This window comes from Tenrec ecaudatus, chromosome 6 (genome assembly GCF_050624435.1).
Source record: "Tenrec ecaudatus isolate mTenEca1 chromosome 6, mTenEca1.hap1, whole genome shotgun sequence".
Lineage (NCBI taxonomy): Eukaryota > Metazoa > Chordata > Mammalia > Afrosoricida > Tenrecidae > Tenrec > Tenrec ecaudatus.
In genome coordinates this window covers 93092280-93109732 of record NC_134535.1, presented here as the reverse complement: position 1 = coordinate 93109732, position 17453 = coordinate 93092280, and the positions used below count along the sequence as shown (strand labels likewise).

The 17453-nt window shown below is 40.6% G+C and overlaps 1 pseudogene; it reads left to right on the top strand.

The window, feature by feature from the left end:
• Nucleotides 1–13617: 13617 nt before the first annotated feature.
• On the top strand, nt 13618–14070 carry LOC142451099 (nucleoside diphosphate kinase B pseudogene; annotated as a pseudogene).
• Nucleotides 14071–17453: the final 3383 nt, after the last annotated feature.

The window sequence follows — 17453 nt, the reverse complement described above, 5'->3', positions numbered from 1 at the left end:
TGGTTGATAAATAAATTTGAGTAAACATTGCCTTAATTGACTTCTTTGTACACATGTAGACACTATTCTATCACAGACAGCATTATACTTCAAGATAGATCTTAAATAGTCTTTCTGATGATGAATGCTATTCCAATTTTCTTGAATTTGTTGTTCCTGGTATAGTAAATCATATAATTGTCTGATTAAAAATGGCTAAAACCCCAACTAAAAAGGAGGGAGAAGGAGAAAAAAAGAAAAGAAATGGGTAGCAGGGGCACAGGGCACTAACCCACCAAAGGGGAGGGTATTGCTTATATTTCCACAGGGAGAGAGGGACCAGACTTCAACCCAGTGCCCAAGGTGTGACTGCAACATGCTGGCATGGAGTAGAAAACCAGTGGAGAGTTCTGAGGGGACAGCCCCAATGCCAACTACATGGACACCTGCCCCACCTCCCAGAAGAATTTATTTCAGAGGACAGCACTGAATCTGCAGCTCCGGGAGAGGGACATGTCTGATCAGACCACACAGGAGCAAATGAAGGGGGAGGAAGAGTGAGTGGAGCACATTCTGGCCCATCAAACTTTGATGACGTGATTCCCACTTAGAGCAGCCAATCCACACAGGAGACCATGTGTTCGGCCCCAGTATGAGATGTGACATCCCTCACTGACCCATTTCCCTAGAGGGGACAACACTGGAGACAGTGTGGGAATTCCGCCTGATCTGATCCCACCACACCGAGGCAAAACACTAAGGGTGTGCAACAGAACAGCAAGGGGAACAGAGCAACGAAGTCCCCAGGGAATACCAAAAATAGATTTGGGGGCCAGGGCTTGGCATCCGATGAGACTTGACTGGAAAACACACCTAAAGGCCAACAAACAGTCCTTGAACTAAATACAAACTTTTCTTTCTGGTTGTGTCTTGTTCTGTTTTTTTTTTTTTTTTGTCATTGGTTTGTTGTTATTTTGTTGCTTGGTTTTTCTCTGTCTTGTTTTTTGTTCATGTATTATCTCTGCAGGTATGTCTAAATACGATAGACTGGATGAACAATCTGGAGGAGAAAACAACGGGACCAACAGTTCCAGAGATACATGGGAGAGGAGGCGGTGGGGGTAAATAAAGTGGTGTTAACAAACTCAGGGACAAGGGAACAACAAGTTATCCAAATCAGTGGTGAGGAGGGTGTAAGAGGCCTGGTAGGGCATGATCAAGGGTAATGTAACCCAGAGGAATTACTGAAACCCTAATGAAGGCTGAACATGATAGTGGGACAAGAGGAAAGTAAAAGGAAATATAGGAAAGAACTGGGAGGCAAATGGGCATTTGTAGAGGTCTAAATAAAGACATGTATATATGTAAATATATTTATATATGAGGATGGGGAAATATATCTATGTGCATATATTTACAGGTTTAATATTAAGGTAGCAGATGAACATTGGGCCTACACTCAAGTACTCCCTCAATGCAAGAATACTTTGTTCTATTAAACTGGCATTCCATGATGCTCACTTTCCCGATACAATTGCTGAAGACAAAGTGGGTGCATAAGCAAATGTGGTGAAGAAAGCTGATGGTGACCAGCTATCAAAAGATATAGCATCTGGAGCCTTAAAGGCTTGCAGGTAAACAAGTGGCCATCTAGCTGAGAAGCAACAAAGCCCACAACAGCCTGTGCAATCACAAGGTGTCAAAGGGATCAGGTATCAGGCATCATCAGAACAAAAAAATCATATCATTGTGAATGAGGGAGAGTGCGGAGTGGAGACCCAAAGCCCATCTGTAGGCAATTGGACATCTCCTTACGGAAGGGTCCTGGGGAGGAGACGAGTCAGTCAAGGTAGAGTGTAGCAACGATGAAACATACAACTATCCTCTAGTTCCTAAATGCTCCCCCCCCATCCCCCCACTATCATGGTCCCAATTCTACCTTACAAATCTGGCTGGAACAGAGGATGTACACTGGTACAGATAGGAACTGGAAACACAGAGAATCCAGAGCAAATGATCCCTTCAGGACCAGCAGTGAGAGTGGTGAGGGAGGATAGGGCTGGAAAGGGGGAACCGATTACAAGGATCTACATATAACCACCACCCTGGGGAACGGACAACAGAAAAGTGGGGGAAGGGAGACGTTGAACAATGTAAGATATGGCAAAATAATAATTTATAAGTTAGCAAGGGTTCATGAGGGAGGGGGGAGTGGGGCGGGAGGGCGAAAAATGAGGAACTGATGCCAGGGGCTTAAGTGGAGAGCAAATGTTTTGAGAATGAGGTCAATGAATGTAACCAATGTGCTTTACACAATTGATGTATGTATGGATTTTGATAAGAGTTGTATAAGCCCCTAATAAATTAATTAAAAATAATGGCTAAAACCAGTCCATTTCAGCTCACCAATGCCTGGGATATTGACCTTAATCATTCCATTTATTTCTGACATCTTCCAACGTTCCTAGATTCATAATTCCTACATTCCATGTTCTTGTTATTAATACATGTTTATAATTCTCTTCTAATTGACCCATCAACAAATGAAGATCATTAAATGGTACTCTCTCCAGGTTATTAAGGTCAACCCTACTTTGAAGAGGCAGCTCTTCCGCAGTTATATTTTGGGTACCTTCCAGCTTGAGGGGCTTCTCTTCCAGCACCGCACAGGACAATGACTGTTGCTATGCATAAGGTTTCCGTGGCCAGTCCCTCCAGCACGGGAATCCGATTCCTTATTCCTAGTCTTTTCTAAGCCTAGAAGTCAGCAGAAACCTGAATTTTCAGGATGGAAAGTTCCATGGATGACCTGCTGGTACTTGAAATAGCCATGACATAACTTCTAGCATCACAGCAACAAGGAAACCCCCACAGTGCATATGACAAACTGACCGGTGAGTGGTGTTGGGGAAGGGTTAGAGGGTTGGAAATACTACCTTCAGAAGTGTGTGAACCTGGATGGAGGATATGTTGAGAAACACTTCACCTTTGGATATTTTTCTTTAATAAATGTTTCTATGACTTCATAGCAAGATTTTTAGACTTACTTTCATTTTACAAAGCCCTTGAAACACCTGGGTAAATGTCTTGTATACTAAGGGCGGAAAATATCCAGCCCATGGGGCTTATAAGTCCCATGGAATCATCAATGCCAGCAAACATCCCCTGACTCACCAAAGAAAAGCAGTTGCAGCCATTACATAAGGGGTGAGTTACTTAAATGTTTGACCAGGATGGCCCACGAATGTTGGTATAGATATCCAAATGGCCCTTTGTGGAAAAATGAATCCCTGATGTAGACAAATGATGAGTAATTACAAATACCAAATATATGTGTATATATGTATATATATATATATATATATATATATATATATATATATATATATAGTATATACTTGGATATAAGCCGATCCAAGTATAAGCCGTGGTACCTAATTACTACCTGAGAATCCAGGAAAACTGATTGACTCGAGTATAAGCCTAGGGTGAAAAATGTAGACACTATTGGTGAGTTTCATTAATCAAAACAAATTAAAATAAAATTACTAAAAACTGAGACATCAGTGGGTACCACTGACCCATATATAAGCCGAACCCCAATTTTTTCAGCACATTTTTTGTGCTGAAAAAACTCGGCTTATACTCGAGTATATACAGTATATAATTCCCCTCTCCCCCAGGAAATCATCATATGATATTTTCCCTGTGAAGGAACTAGAGGAACTAGCTATCTTTCTTTCTTTAATGAATAAACCAGTACTTAACTGGGAAGAAATTAAAATGCTTCTCTGATTTACTCCATTATCTTGCACTTTATCCCAAACTCCTTTTTATCATTGCAATCTCTAGAACAGAATGATAGTTGTAGAGCAATGGATATAAAAATAAAAGGGAAGTCTAGAAAAATCACAATACTTTTTATTTCCTATGCCACAATTCCTAGTGGTGAGAAAATATGAAATTAGCTTATCCTTGTCACATTGGCAGGTTGTCCTTCCTATCCCCATTTAGGTTAACTGTGATGGCAATATTGTGTAAGGAAATATGCCACTGACATGTCTAAAGAGGCCAGTCCCAAGTTATTTGACCTGTTACCTCAAACCAAAATCACATCCATTGGCCAGCCTATCTACAAGTAAGCTCACTGGTCCTGTTAAAATAGGACAAATGTTTAGTCATTGAAAATATCTTCACTGACGACATTCTTATAAGCTGTCCATTAGTCTATATATATTCGAGTAGTCAGATGCATGAACCAGGCAAACAACCATGCCGTGATCCATCAGAAGTTCTCCAGTAGAGTGAACTGACAGCCTGGTATTGAACGAGTTAACGGAGGGGGAATGCAACAGAAGTCACTTCTATTCGAATGGAGGTTTGTTTTTCCTACTTATCAGAAGCAGAGCCAATAATCTCAATGATTCCAAGAATGGTAATACATGCTTTTCCACATTTAGAAATAGCCAAATGGCAGAACCATCGTAAATGACCCAATTTCGGCACTTCGTAACATGATACAAGTAGGACTCTGCTGTTTCAATGCTGGTGGGTCATGCTCCTGGAGTGGTTTCTTATGAGTAGGGATAGATTTACATCTATGCCATACTTCTGGCTCTGCGCCTTCTGCAATCACTTGAGTGCATTTAAGAGGGAGAAGGAGGATGCTTGTACTTGGGAAACAAAGACAATATGCCTCATGCATCTGAGTCTGACCTTAGATCTGTCGAGTGTCAGGTTCAGAGAATTGCGTCTTTAAAGCTAATAGAAGAACATCTATCTAAGCCTTTATGTTCCAAAAGAGAGGTTGCCATGGCCTATTTTTGCTGGATTCCACGGGAATATTTATTGTTTTATTTTGTTTTTATATTTTTGCTATTCTGTAATATGCTTCTTTTAGCCCAAGCTTAAACCATAATGTTCTTTGGCATGAGCTTTTTATAGAAAACAATTTATCTATGTTAGTTTTTACTGTGGAGTCCTTGAGTGGCACAAATCACTTAAGTGCCCAAACGTTGGTTTAAATCTACCTAGAGGGGCCTTAGAATCTAGGTTTCCAAAAGTTCCCATCCCTTTTCACTGTCATTGAATTGTTAGATTCTAGTCAATTTCATTTCAACTCTGACTGTACAGCCAACAGAAAGACATGCTGTCTGACCTTGTGTCCCCGCCCCCCCCCAATGGTTATATTTGAGCTCTTTTAGCCGCTATGCCAATCCGTCCCATTGAGGGTCTTCTTGCCTTTGCCAGATGCAATGTCCCTTTCCAGAAACATGTCTCTTCTGATAGCATGGCCAATGTATGAGAGATGAAATGTCACCAGCCTTGTTTCTGAGAAGCCTTCTTTGCCCAAGACAGACTTCTGCTTTTCTCTGACAGTGCATGCTATAGCAGCCATTGTCTTTAGCCAACACCAGAATTCAAATGCACCCACTCCTCCCTAGTCTGTCTTACTCATTGTCCAGCTTTACCTTGCCTAGGAGGATGTTGAAAAATACCATGACTCGGGTCAGGGACACCTCAGTCTTCAAAGTGACCTTTTAGATTTACCCTGTGCAATATTTTGTTTGATTTCCTGGCTGCTGTTTCCTTGAGTGTTGATTGTGGATCCAAGTAAAATGAAATTACTTAAATGAAACTGTTGATAACTTCCATCTTGTTTTCTATTTATCATGATATTGTCTATTGGTTCAATTGTGGGGATTTTTGTGTTTTTGATCTTGACCTGTACTTCACAGTGAAGGCTGTGATCTTCGTCAGGACCTACAGTTCTCTAAGCAAGGTTCTTTCATCAGCATATGATAGGCTGTTGATGAACCTTCCTTCAATCCCAGTGCCTTGTTCTTCTTCATGTAATCCAATTGCTCGGACTATTTGCTTAGCATACAGATTAAGCTGCCCTTTGAAATTTTCGTTTCCTATTTTTTACTTCATTATTTCATCCATTCACTTTAGCTACTCTATGTTCAAGTATCTTCTTAGATCTGTTTTGGTCCAACTCATAGTGACCCAAAATAGTCTTCTCTTGTAAAGACTGTAAATCTATACAAGAGAAGACAGTCTCATCTTTCTCCCACCAAGTAGCAGGGGAGTGTTAGTCACCTACCTGCAATTAGTAAACCAGAACCTACCCCATAGTCCCACCAGTGTCCCCCCGACAGGTTGTAGTCTTGAAAGCCCTGTGGAGCAGTTCCACACACACACACACACACACACACACACACACACACACACACCTGCACCACGTGTTCTGATTGACTTGATGGGAATAACAAGTTTTTATTGTATGCTTTGAGTGACTTGGTTTCTGCCCTTGGCTAATCTCTGCTTCTGCGTTTGTTTTATTTTTCGAGGTTTTGCTGGCCTGCCTTTCCCCTCCTCTGTATCTGGTTTCAACATTTTCCCTGCTTTCCTTTTAGCTCTTCTTCAAAAATATGTAGAGCTTTTCACTCATCATGCAGCACAGGATACAGAGAGCTTTACTGGAGCGGAACAAACCACCTCAGCACGGGCGGCTAGGAGCCAGTCTCAGTTCAACAACAATGAGTTTTGTCTTCATACCCTCCCATCTTTAAAGTGATTTTTTTTTGTAGGATAAAGCCGAGGTTTACCACATGCTAGGAAACAAACAAGCAAACAGTGATTGGGCTGGATACAAAGTAACATTTCTTCTCTCAGTTACCATCTTTCAGCTTTATAAAATGCATGCTGAATGTTCATGAAACTACTTGCTTTGCTCAACTAATCTAGATTCAAACATTCTATAGCTTTCATCTAGTTATAAGTTATGATTCCACAAGATTAACACAGAGTACTAGACCTATTAACTAAGTTAGATATATAGGGGAGAAAAATCTCATTTTGTCCCTAAAGTAATGACACCTGATATGAATGTGATTTCTATCATTTTCAGATTGAGTTTCAGAGAAGAACTTGAACTATTAATACCAGCACTGAGGAGGCCTGCATTCCACACAGGTTACCATTTCTTATATGAAGAGGTTTTAGCTAGGAGGCAAAGGGCATTGATAGAGGTCTAAATAAAGGTATGTACTTATGTAAATATATTTTATATGAGGATATGGAAATAGATCTATGTGCGTATATATATGTATAGGTTTAGTATTAAGGTAGCAGGTGCACATTGGGCCTCCACTCAAGTACTCCCTCAATGCAAGAATACTTTGTTCTATTAAACTGGCATTTCATGATGCTCACCTTCCCGACACAATCACTGAAGACAAAGCGGATGCATAATCAAATGTGGGGAAGAAAGCTAATGGTACCCGGCTATCAAAAGATATAGTGTCTGGGGTCTTAAAGGCTTGAAGGTAAATAAGTGGCCATCTATCTGAGAAGCAACAAAGCCCACATGGAAGAAGCACACCAGCCTGCATGATCACGAGGTGCCGAAGGAATCAGTTATCAGGCATCAGAGAACAAACAATTATATCATTGTGTGCTCACCTCCACAATACAATCGCTGAAGACAAATGGGTGCATAAGCAAATGTGGTGAAGAAAGCTGATGGTGCCTGGCTAACAAAAGATATAGTGTCTGGGGTCTTAAAGGCTTGAAGGTAAACAAGTGGCCATCTAGCCCAGAAGCAACGAAGTCCACATGGAAAAAGCACACCAGCCTGAGCAATCACAAGGTGTCGAAGGGATCAGATATCAGGCATCATCAGAACAAAAAATTATATCATTGTGAATGAGGGAGAGTGCAGAGTGGAGACCCAAAGCCCATCTGTAGGCAATTGGACATCCCCTTACGGAAGGGAGGAGACAAGCCAGTCAGGGGCAGGGTTGCAATGATGAAACATACAACTTTCCACTATGCCCCTCCCCTAAATGCCCTCCTCCTTGCCAACTATCATGATCCCAGTTCTACCTTACAAATCTGGCTATACCTGAGGCTGTACACTGGTACAGATAGGACCTGGAAACACAGGGAATCCCAGGCTGATGATCCTTCAGGACCAGTGATGAGAGTGGTGATACAGAGAGGGTGGAGGGAGGGCAGGGTGGAAAGGGGGAACCGATTACAAGGATCTACATATAACTTCCTCCCTGGGGGAGAGACAACAGAAAAGTGGGTGTAGGGAGACGTCAGACAGTGTAAGATATGATAAAATAATAATAATTTATAAATTATCAAGGGTCATGAGGGAGGGGGGAGAAAGGAGGGAGGGGGAAAAATGAGGAGCTGATACCAGGGGCCTAGGTAGAGAGCAAATATTTTGAGAAGGATGGGGGCAATGAATGTACAAATGTGCTTTACACAATTGATGTATGTATGGATTGTGATAAGAGTTCCATGAACCCCCAATAAAATGATTATAAAAAGAAGAAGAGGTTTAAAAAGTTCATGGAAAAATGAAATGAAAAAATAATGGAATTTTCCCACAAACTTTTAGAAGCCCCCTCATATTCTAACTCCTTTACAAGCATTCATGACACAATGTTTTCCAACTCCCGATGAATTTATTTCATTTTACAGGCAGTGCCTTCGTTGGGATGTTAAAGTCGAGCCTGAGATGGAACATTGTCGGTGTTAGGTGCCATCCAGTCTGCTCCGACCGGTGCTCCACAAAGCAACACCCCGCACGGTCCTGCTGCACAGTCACAATTGTTCCTATGCCTGAGCACGTTGATGTGCAAATCAATCTCGCTAAGGACCTTCCTCTTTTTTGCCCCTGGTATGAAAATGATGCTTGCTAATGCTAGAAAACAAGGGGAAACTAAAAAGAGATAAAAACGATTCCCCGACTACAGAACTGCCCATCCTAGGCCTTCTCGTGCCAGGGCATGACACTGAGCAAGAACATGTCACTTGAGAAAGAGAGCCTCAAGGAGGGCACATTGAGGGGCGTCCTAATCTTTACTTCCAGAACCCCAGGGGTGCAGAACTGAGAGGAATGGATAGAGCTCTTGGCTCTGGTAACTATTCCAGTCCTGTCAGGGCATTTGATAAATGGCCGCCCATACAAGACTGTTGGTTGTAGCCAGAAAGATGTTTCTTAAACTAAACTAAACCAGAACAAATCAAACCATAGACACTCCTCTTGTGGAAAGAGAACAAAGGAGTGGAACAAAGATGACTATCTTTGCCTATGGGCAATACTTACCTTCAAAATTATGATGATGATTGGCAGCAAGTATGTAACGTACATGGAATGCAGTAGGTGTCCAATTACAGCTATTCTTGTTTTAAAATCCTCTATGCTAGATACAGAAACACATAAAGTGGAATTAAAAAAAGAAAATTATATAGTGATGGATATAATAATTGCATCTCCTAGAATTGTTGCAAAAAGTGATTGATTACTTAAACAAAAAAACAAATCTATTAATGTCAAAAGATTTCTGACTCATAGCAGACCCTATAGGACACAGTATACTGCCCTATAGGTTTTCAGAAGGCTATATATGTTTGAAAATGCTACAAATATATGCATAAGGCCATTAAAAAGGCAGGAAAGAAAGAAAAGATCAAAGTGGATGTCAGAAGAGACTCTGACACTTGCTCTAAATTGTAGACTAGCTAAAGCAAATGGAAGAAAGATTGAAGAAGTTTGATAAAACTAATTATTTTAATGAAGTGTGCAAGGTCCTAGAATTAGAAAGCCAAAGGGGAAGAGCATGCTCAGAATATCTTAAACTGAAAGAACTCAAGAAAAATCTCAAGTCTTCAATTGCATTGTTGAAAGATTATATAGGCAACATATTGAATGATGCAAGAAGCATCGAGAGAAGATTGAAAGAATTCACAGAATCAGTACAAAAAGAACCAGTAGACAGTCCACCATTGCAGAAGGTAGCATATAAGCAAGAACCAATGGTGCTGAAGGAGGAAGTTCAAACTGCACTGAATGTATTAACCAAAACAAGGCCCCAGGAATTGTTGGAATATGCATCGAAATGTTTCATAAAGCAGTGGAAACACTCATTCATCTATGCCAGGAAATTTGGAAGGCAGCTACTTGGCCAACTGACTGGAAGAGATCCATATTTGTGTCCATTCCAAAGAAAGATGACCTAACAGAATGTTCAAACTATAGAATAATATCATTGATGTTGCATGCAAGTAAAATTTTGCTGAAGATCATCCAACAACAGTTGCAACAGCACATGGACAGTGAGCTGCCAGAAGTTCAGGCCAGATTCAGAAGAGGACATGGAATAAGCGATATTGTTTCTGCTATCAACTGGATCTTGGCTCAAAGAAGAGAATACCAGAAAGAAGTTTACTTGTATTTCATTGGCTGTGCAAAGGCATTCAACTGTGTGGACCATAATAAACTGTGGATAACTTTGAGAAGAATGGGAATTCCAGAATACTTCATTGTGCTCATCTAGAACTAGTACATGGATCAAAAAAGCAATTGGTCAAACAGAACAAGGAAATACTGCATGGTTTAAAATCAAGAAAGATGTGCATTAGGATTGTATTCTCTTCATCATACATTTTCAATCTACATGCTGAGCAAGTCACCAGAGGTGCTGGATTATATGAAGAAGCATGCAGCATCAGAATTGGAGGAAGGCTTATTAACAACCTGCAATCTGCAAATGACACAATCTTGCTTGCTTGTGAAGGAGGAGGACTTAAAGAAACCACTTTCTGATGACAATCAAGGGTAGTAGCCTTCAGTGTGGATTACAACTAAGTATAAAAAAGACCCAAATCCTCACAATGAGACCAATAGATAACACCATGATGAATGGAGAAAAGGTTAAAGTTGTTAAGGATTTTAATCTTCCTTGGATCCACAATCAATAATCATGGAAGCAATAGTTAAGAGATCAAAAGACTCATTGCATTCGGCAAATCTGCTGCACAGATTTCTTCAGATCATTGAAGAGCAAGGCTGTTACTTTGACGACTAAGTTGCGCCTGACCCAAGTCATGGTGTTCTCCATTGCATCATATGCATGCGAATGTTGGACATTGAATATGGAAGAATGTAGAAGAATCGATGCCATTGAATTGCAGTGCTGGAGAAGAATAATGAATCTCCCTGGACTGCTAAAAGGACTAACAGATCTGTATAAGAAGCAGTAAAACCAGAATACCCTTTAGAGGCAAGAATGGCAAGACTTGGTCTTATATACTTTGGATATATTGTCAGGAGAAACCAGTCCCTGGAGAGGAAATCTCGCTGGTAAAGTGCAGGGGTGGAGAAAAAGAGGAAGGCCCTTGATGAGAGGGATTGACACAGTGGCTCCATCAATGGGCTGAGTCATAGAAACCATCGTGAGGATGGCATAGGATCACGTAGTGTTTTGTTCTGTTGTGCATAGGGTTTCTATGGGTTGGAGCTGACTCAATAGCACCTAACAACAACAACAACAACAAATCTTTAAGGAAGTAGCAGAGTGCCTAGTGAGTTCCAACCCCGGACATTTTGTTTAGCTTAAACCATGGTACCATGAGGATCCTTTATTGACTACTTAGGACTTAAAATTTTACATGATTTTATATTCAATCTTTTTCTGTAATTCATACCCTACATAACTAAATAAAATATGTGGGTACAGATTTAAAACTTAAAACAAGTACAGAATCTGACAGCTTTGTGCCCTATTGATTTAAGTCACATTAAGAATTTGGCTGGGAATTTAGCCAGGAGAGGTTTGCTATAGTTTTATGAGATGAAGTTATGGCATGACTCATCATCTATCTAATTTTTTGAAGTGAAGAATTTTCAAAGGATATTTTAAAGACAGAACATGGTTTGTAATTTAATATATGTGTGTCTGGAATTTGACAATTCTTTATTCTCCAGTGGAATCATGGAGTGGGTGTACATTGTCTGAAGGAACATGTTTGTGTTTGTCAACTGAGAGAGACGTGAAAGAATTCAGGAGCGTGATGGGGTTTTTTATGTAAAAGTAGTCAGGGATAATGACTTCACATTTTCCATGTTGAATGATCAGTTATACAACATAAAAATAAAACAAAAGTATTTTGTATGTAAACATTTTAAAAATCAATTCTGCTTTGTTTTCTAATTCTGCTTTTTGACATTATGAGACAAAGGCAGGCTGTTGGAAGAGTCTGTGCATGATCTACTAAAGCAACTAAAATATCTTGAAGTCCTGATATGCGATGGAGATGAAAATCAGGATGCTACGAGATTAGTCCTATAAGGTTGCATCAGGGTTACTAAGCAATTTTCCTTTATACTGAGAGTTTGGGTTGGCTAAACTTTCACAATAAGTCCAGTTAATTTTTTTATTTTAAAAGTTGCCTGGGGTCATTACATCTGGCATTCAACTAAAATTGGTTGCAGTATCTTTGCCTTCATTTTCTATTGCTGCTATGATACAAATGCCACAAACGGGTGCATTTAAAGAATGGGAATTGTGTTTCAGAGGCTATAATGCCAAGCCCACTTTGGTAGGTTTTAATTAACATGACACAGAACATTTTAATTGCAAACAGAACTATAATCATAGGTAAAATCAAACTGTCATGGAGTCCATGCCAAGACAGCTTTACAGGACAGGGTAGAACTGCACTTGTGAGTTTCTGAGACTGTAATTGGGAGGAGAAATCCTTCTCTTTCTCCCAAGGAGTGGCTGGTGGTTTCAAGCTGCTGAGCGTGCACTTTGCAGGCCAACACGTGGTCACTACACCATCAGGGCTCAAGCTTACCTGTTGTTGTTGATGATGCCATCAGGTCAGTTCCGACCCCTAGCGACCCTACCACAACATAAGGAAATACTGCTTGGTTCTGCACCATCCTTGTTATTGTTTCTATGCTTGAGATCCTTGTGGAAGCCACTGTATCAATCCATCTCATCGAAGGCCTTCGTTTTCATTGTCTTTCCACTCTACTAAGTTTACATAGCTGTGGTAATTACATAGTTTCACATCGTTGAATTGAAGATATATAAAAGTACAGGGGTGGTAGTCAACCTGTCAATCAGGTCACAGCCTGATGGCGCCTCCTTGTGGGAGTGGTCTTGTCCTAAGGAGGGCCCTGGGAACCTCCCCTTCTCGCTGCCTTCACCTTCCTGCTGGCTGACCTTCGTGGATGCCAGGGCCCTGGATGTATCTACCGCCATTGGAGCCACCCAAAGCTGCCCCCACCAACCGATGATGTTTCTGTACGTGGCATCATTGCTTGTGACTATGTAAGTCTGAAGAGGGACTGACGGACTAGTATCGAACTAGTGGACTTGAGTAGAACTTATGGGCTGGGCTGCTTCCTTGATATATAATTATTCTTGATATAAAGCTCTTTCTTATACATATGTGAGTGTCACTCGATTTGTTTCTCTAGTCAACCAACCTAACAGACTAGCTAAGGGTTATATGTTCTAAAATAGAATTTTTAAATGAGTAGTCCGATAAATCCCAATGTAAATTATATAGTATAAGTAAGATGTATTGTTTAGACTGACTCAGCAGAAACTTAAGTACCATCTAATAGGCCAGCTATAAAATATGCAGATTACTTAACTTCTCTGGGAAGCAGTTTCTTCCTCTAAAGAACGGCATCTCGTATCTCCTTGTTTTTACGTTTTCTTTCCTTACTGAATTCAGAGTCCTTAGAAAGCCTTCCACTGGACCTTACTTATATGTTAAAACTGTTAAAGAGCCCCGCGGATCCGCCGCCTGACTCGCACCATGGCCAACAGTGAGCGCACCGTCATTGCCATCAAGCCGGACGCGTGCATCGCGGCCTGGTGGGCGACATCATCAAGGGCTTTGAGCAGAAGGACTTCCACCTGGTGGCCATGAAGCTCGTTCAGGCCTCCAAGGAACACCTGAAGCAGCACTACATTGACCTGAGAGACCGCCCCCTCTTCCCAATGCTGGTGAAGTACACGACCTCCAATTGTGGCCAGGGTCTGGGAGGGGCTGACTGTGGGGAAGACAGGCTGGATGATGCTGGGAGAGACCAACCCAGCGGATTCCTAGCCAGGCACCATCCGAGGGGACTTCTGTATTCAAATTGGCAGGAACATCATTCATGGCAGTGATTCGGTCAAGAGCGCCCAGAAGGAAATCAGCCTCTGGCTTAAGCCGGAGGAACTGGTGGACTACAAGTCTCCTGGCTGTGACTGGATTTACGAGTAAGAGGCAGACAAAGCAGTCCTGTCCCCGTGGGCCCGTTGGCACTGTGCCTGTCCTGTGTACAGACAGCTCTTCTTCTGGGCTTGGAAGCAGTAGGATTGATGTCCTGTCTCCTTCCAAAGCACACTACCAATAAAATAACGTCTTTGGAGACTGGGGAAAAAAACTCTGTTAAAACATAGTTCATTAATTCCAAGCTTTGTATACCGGAGTTAAGTAATTTTCTCAGAATATTCTATCTTTTTCTAAAATGACACTTCATTATTTTGTTACTTTTCATAAGTCAAATATTTCCCTAAAAGATAAATATTTCATTGTTAGGCTAAAAGAGGCCTTTTGTAGTTGTTCAGCATGAGGATTTCCATATATTTGTAAAGCAAGGTATTTCCAACACACTATAGATGTACACTTGGTATAATTATTGTTTCTAGATTTGCTTTAAGTTCTGAGTAACTCATTATTAACTCTATAGGGAAGTCTCTTAGGCTGGGTTCTCTAGAGAAACAAAATCAATGAAGTTTATATATGCATACATACAGACAGCTTAATATCAAGGGAATGTCTACTGTGGTTGTAGTGGCTGGAAAGCTTCAAGTCTATGAGTGAGATGTCAAGTTAGAGGCTTTTCCTGATCCATGTAGCTGCAAGGGCCGATGAACCCAAGATTGGCAGCTAAGATGGCATGTTGCAGGCTGCAAAGGTAAATGAATCCAAGCTCAGCAGGCTAAGTTAACAAGTTGCTGATTGTGCCTAGAAACTACAAGTAATATGTCAGGCTGCTGGCTCAAGTCCAAGGAACAGGAAGTCAAATGACATGCCAGACACAGAATCCAGAGTCATCAAAAAACAAGTGAGTTTTACCAAAGTGTTCACAGTATATTGGCAGTAAGTGATACCTTCAAGGATACTGTCTTACAATTGGTTGTCTAATCATAGCAGATCTCATAATGGAGGTAACTACATTATATCAGATCTCATTACGGGGGATGACTACATCATAGTTGTCAAACCATTGGAATTGTGGCCCAACCAAGTTGACATGCAACCACACCATCAGAGAAAGCTTCATACATTTTGGTATTAAAAAATTAAAACTAGAATGATTGGGGCAGGGAATGTATGGATGTGCTTTATACAATTGATGTATGTATATGTATGGATTGTGGTAAGAGTTGTTTGAGTCCCTAATAAAATGTAAAAGAAGAAAAGAGAAAAAAATGATTAGGGCAAAGACTGTACAGATGTGCTTTATACAATTGATTTATGTATATGTATGAACTGTGAAAAGAATTGTATCAGCCCCAATAAATTGTTTAAAAAAAAAGATATAAAACCCAGAACCCTGGGGGAAAAAATTAAAAATATGTTTTCTAATTCATTGCACATCTTATGTATTATATTTTCTTTTATGAAATCAAATTGTATCATGCTTGAGCTCCAGGTATCTGAAGGCTAAACAGACTTGGATTTTCAAGACAACTCACTTGAATGGCTTCAATTGATGTTGGCTGTCTGTAGGAGTCCAGCTGCTTAGTGTCCTCATGTTCTCCGTGTGGCCTGAACTTTTCATAGAATGATGAGTGGGCTCCCAGAGGGAGCACCTAAATAGCTATTGTCCACCCAGCAAGCGTTTTATAAGGCACTTGTAGAAGTTGAAAAACTTAGCATATACTTTTAAAAGTCCTAGAACACCACTCCCGGTGCATTCTATTAGTCAAGGAAGTCACTAAGTTAGTCCTGATCCCAGGAAAGAGGACTTCTTCATTCTTCAATAAGAAGAGTGATGGCTATCTTTATCAATCCCATATTAAAAAATTAAATTCTAGAAATAAACATTTTTATGATCAAAAGTAAGAGATGAGAGTATGGATTTTATAGATTAATTGAGAAAGCGGAAGAAATAATTAGCGATCTGGAAGTTAGGATTAGAAGAGAATGTCCAGAATACAAAATTCTAAAGGTAATGAAGCTTATAAGAAAGAGAAGACAATGGAAGACAAGGAATAAAGTTTTCAATTTGTTGAGAGGAAAGTATTACAAATATAAAAGTTAGAGGCCAGGAAGGTGAAACTTAGTCTCACATACTTTGAATACACACGCTAGAAGAGACCAGACCCTGGAGAAGGGTGTCATGCTTGGTAGAGTAGGGGCAGCAAAAAGAGGAGGGCCCTTCACAAGATGAATTGACGTAGTGGCTACAACAACATGCTCAAGCAGAAGAACAATTGTGAGGTGGCACAGGACCGGATGGTGATTTTGTTCTGTTGTGCATAATGCCGTAGTGCAGAACTTACTCAACAGCACCAACAACAAGTGACGCGGATGCTCCTGGCTTGCCTCACAGTTTATTGTACAGTGTCCGGGGTTCTAAAAGTGGCCATCCCAGATACAATAATTGTTTTCTGGTCACCCAGAACTGATAGAGGAGGACGATGAATCGGGATTAGAAGAGGAAATGGCATAATTGGCTAGTTGCTCCCATGAACATTTGCCTCCTTGGCCATAAAATCAGAACTGGATGGTTCCTGACTACCACGACTGATTTGTTTGATCAAAGGCCTCTATAGAACAATTCTGATAAAGAGAGAGATGCAGGATAATATTTCAAATTCTCATGGACTCCAGACATTCTGGAGCCATGGAGGCTATCTGAACCCCTAAAACTATTGCCCTGAGATAACCTTTCAACCTTAAAAAAATTATCCCTGAGTATTTACAGAGGTCTAAATACAAGCATGTACATCTGTAAACATATTTATAGATGAAGGTAGGGAAATAGATCTATGTGCATATATCTATAGGTTTAGTGTTAAGGCAGCAGATGGACATTGGACCTACACTCAAGTACTTACTCAATGCAAGAACACTTTGCACATTAATTTTACTTTTGATTTCTGCCCCTGCTTACTTACGTCCTAGACAAATGATAAGCGAGTTTTTGCCTTTTAAGATGGACTGAAATGTCCATTCGGGACTGCAATCAAAGAATCACATTTATATTCTAACAGTTTTATTAGAGTGAATAAAGACTCTTCAAATAATCAAGACATTATAGTGGCTGTAATAATTTCCTCTCAACAAATTGAAAACTTTATTCCCTGTCTTCCATTGTCTTCTCTTCCTTATAACCTTCATTACCTTCAGGATTTTGTGTTCTATTAAATTGGCATTCCATGATGCACACGTTCCTGAAATGACCGCTGAAGACAAATGTGTGCATAAACAAATGTGGTGAAGAAAGCGGATGGGGCCAGGCTATCAAAAGATATAGCGCCTGGGGTCTTAAAGGCTTGAAGGTAAACAAGCAGCCTTCTTGCTCAGAAGCAACAAAGCCCATATGGAAAAAGGACACCAGCCTGTTTGACCATGAGGTATCAAAGGGATCA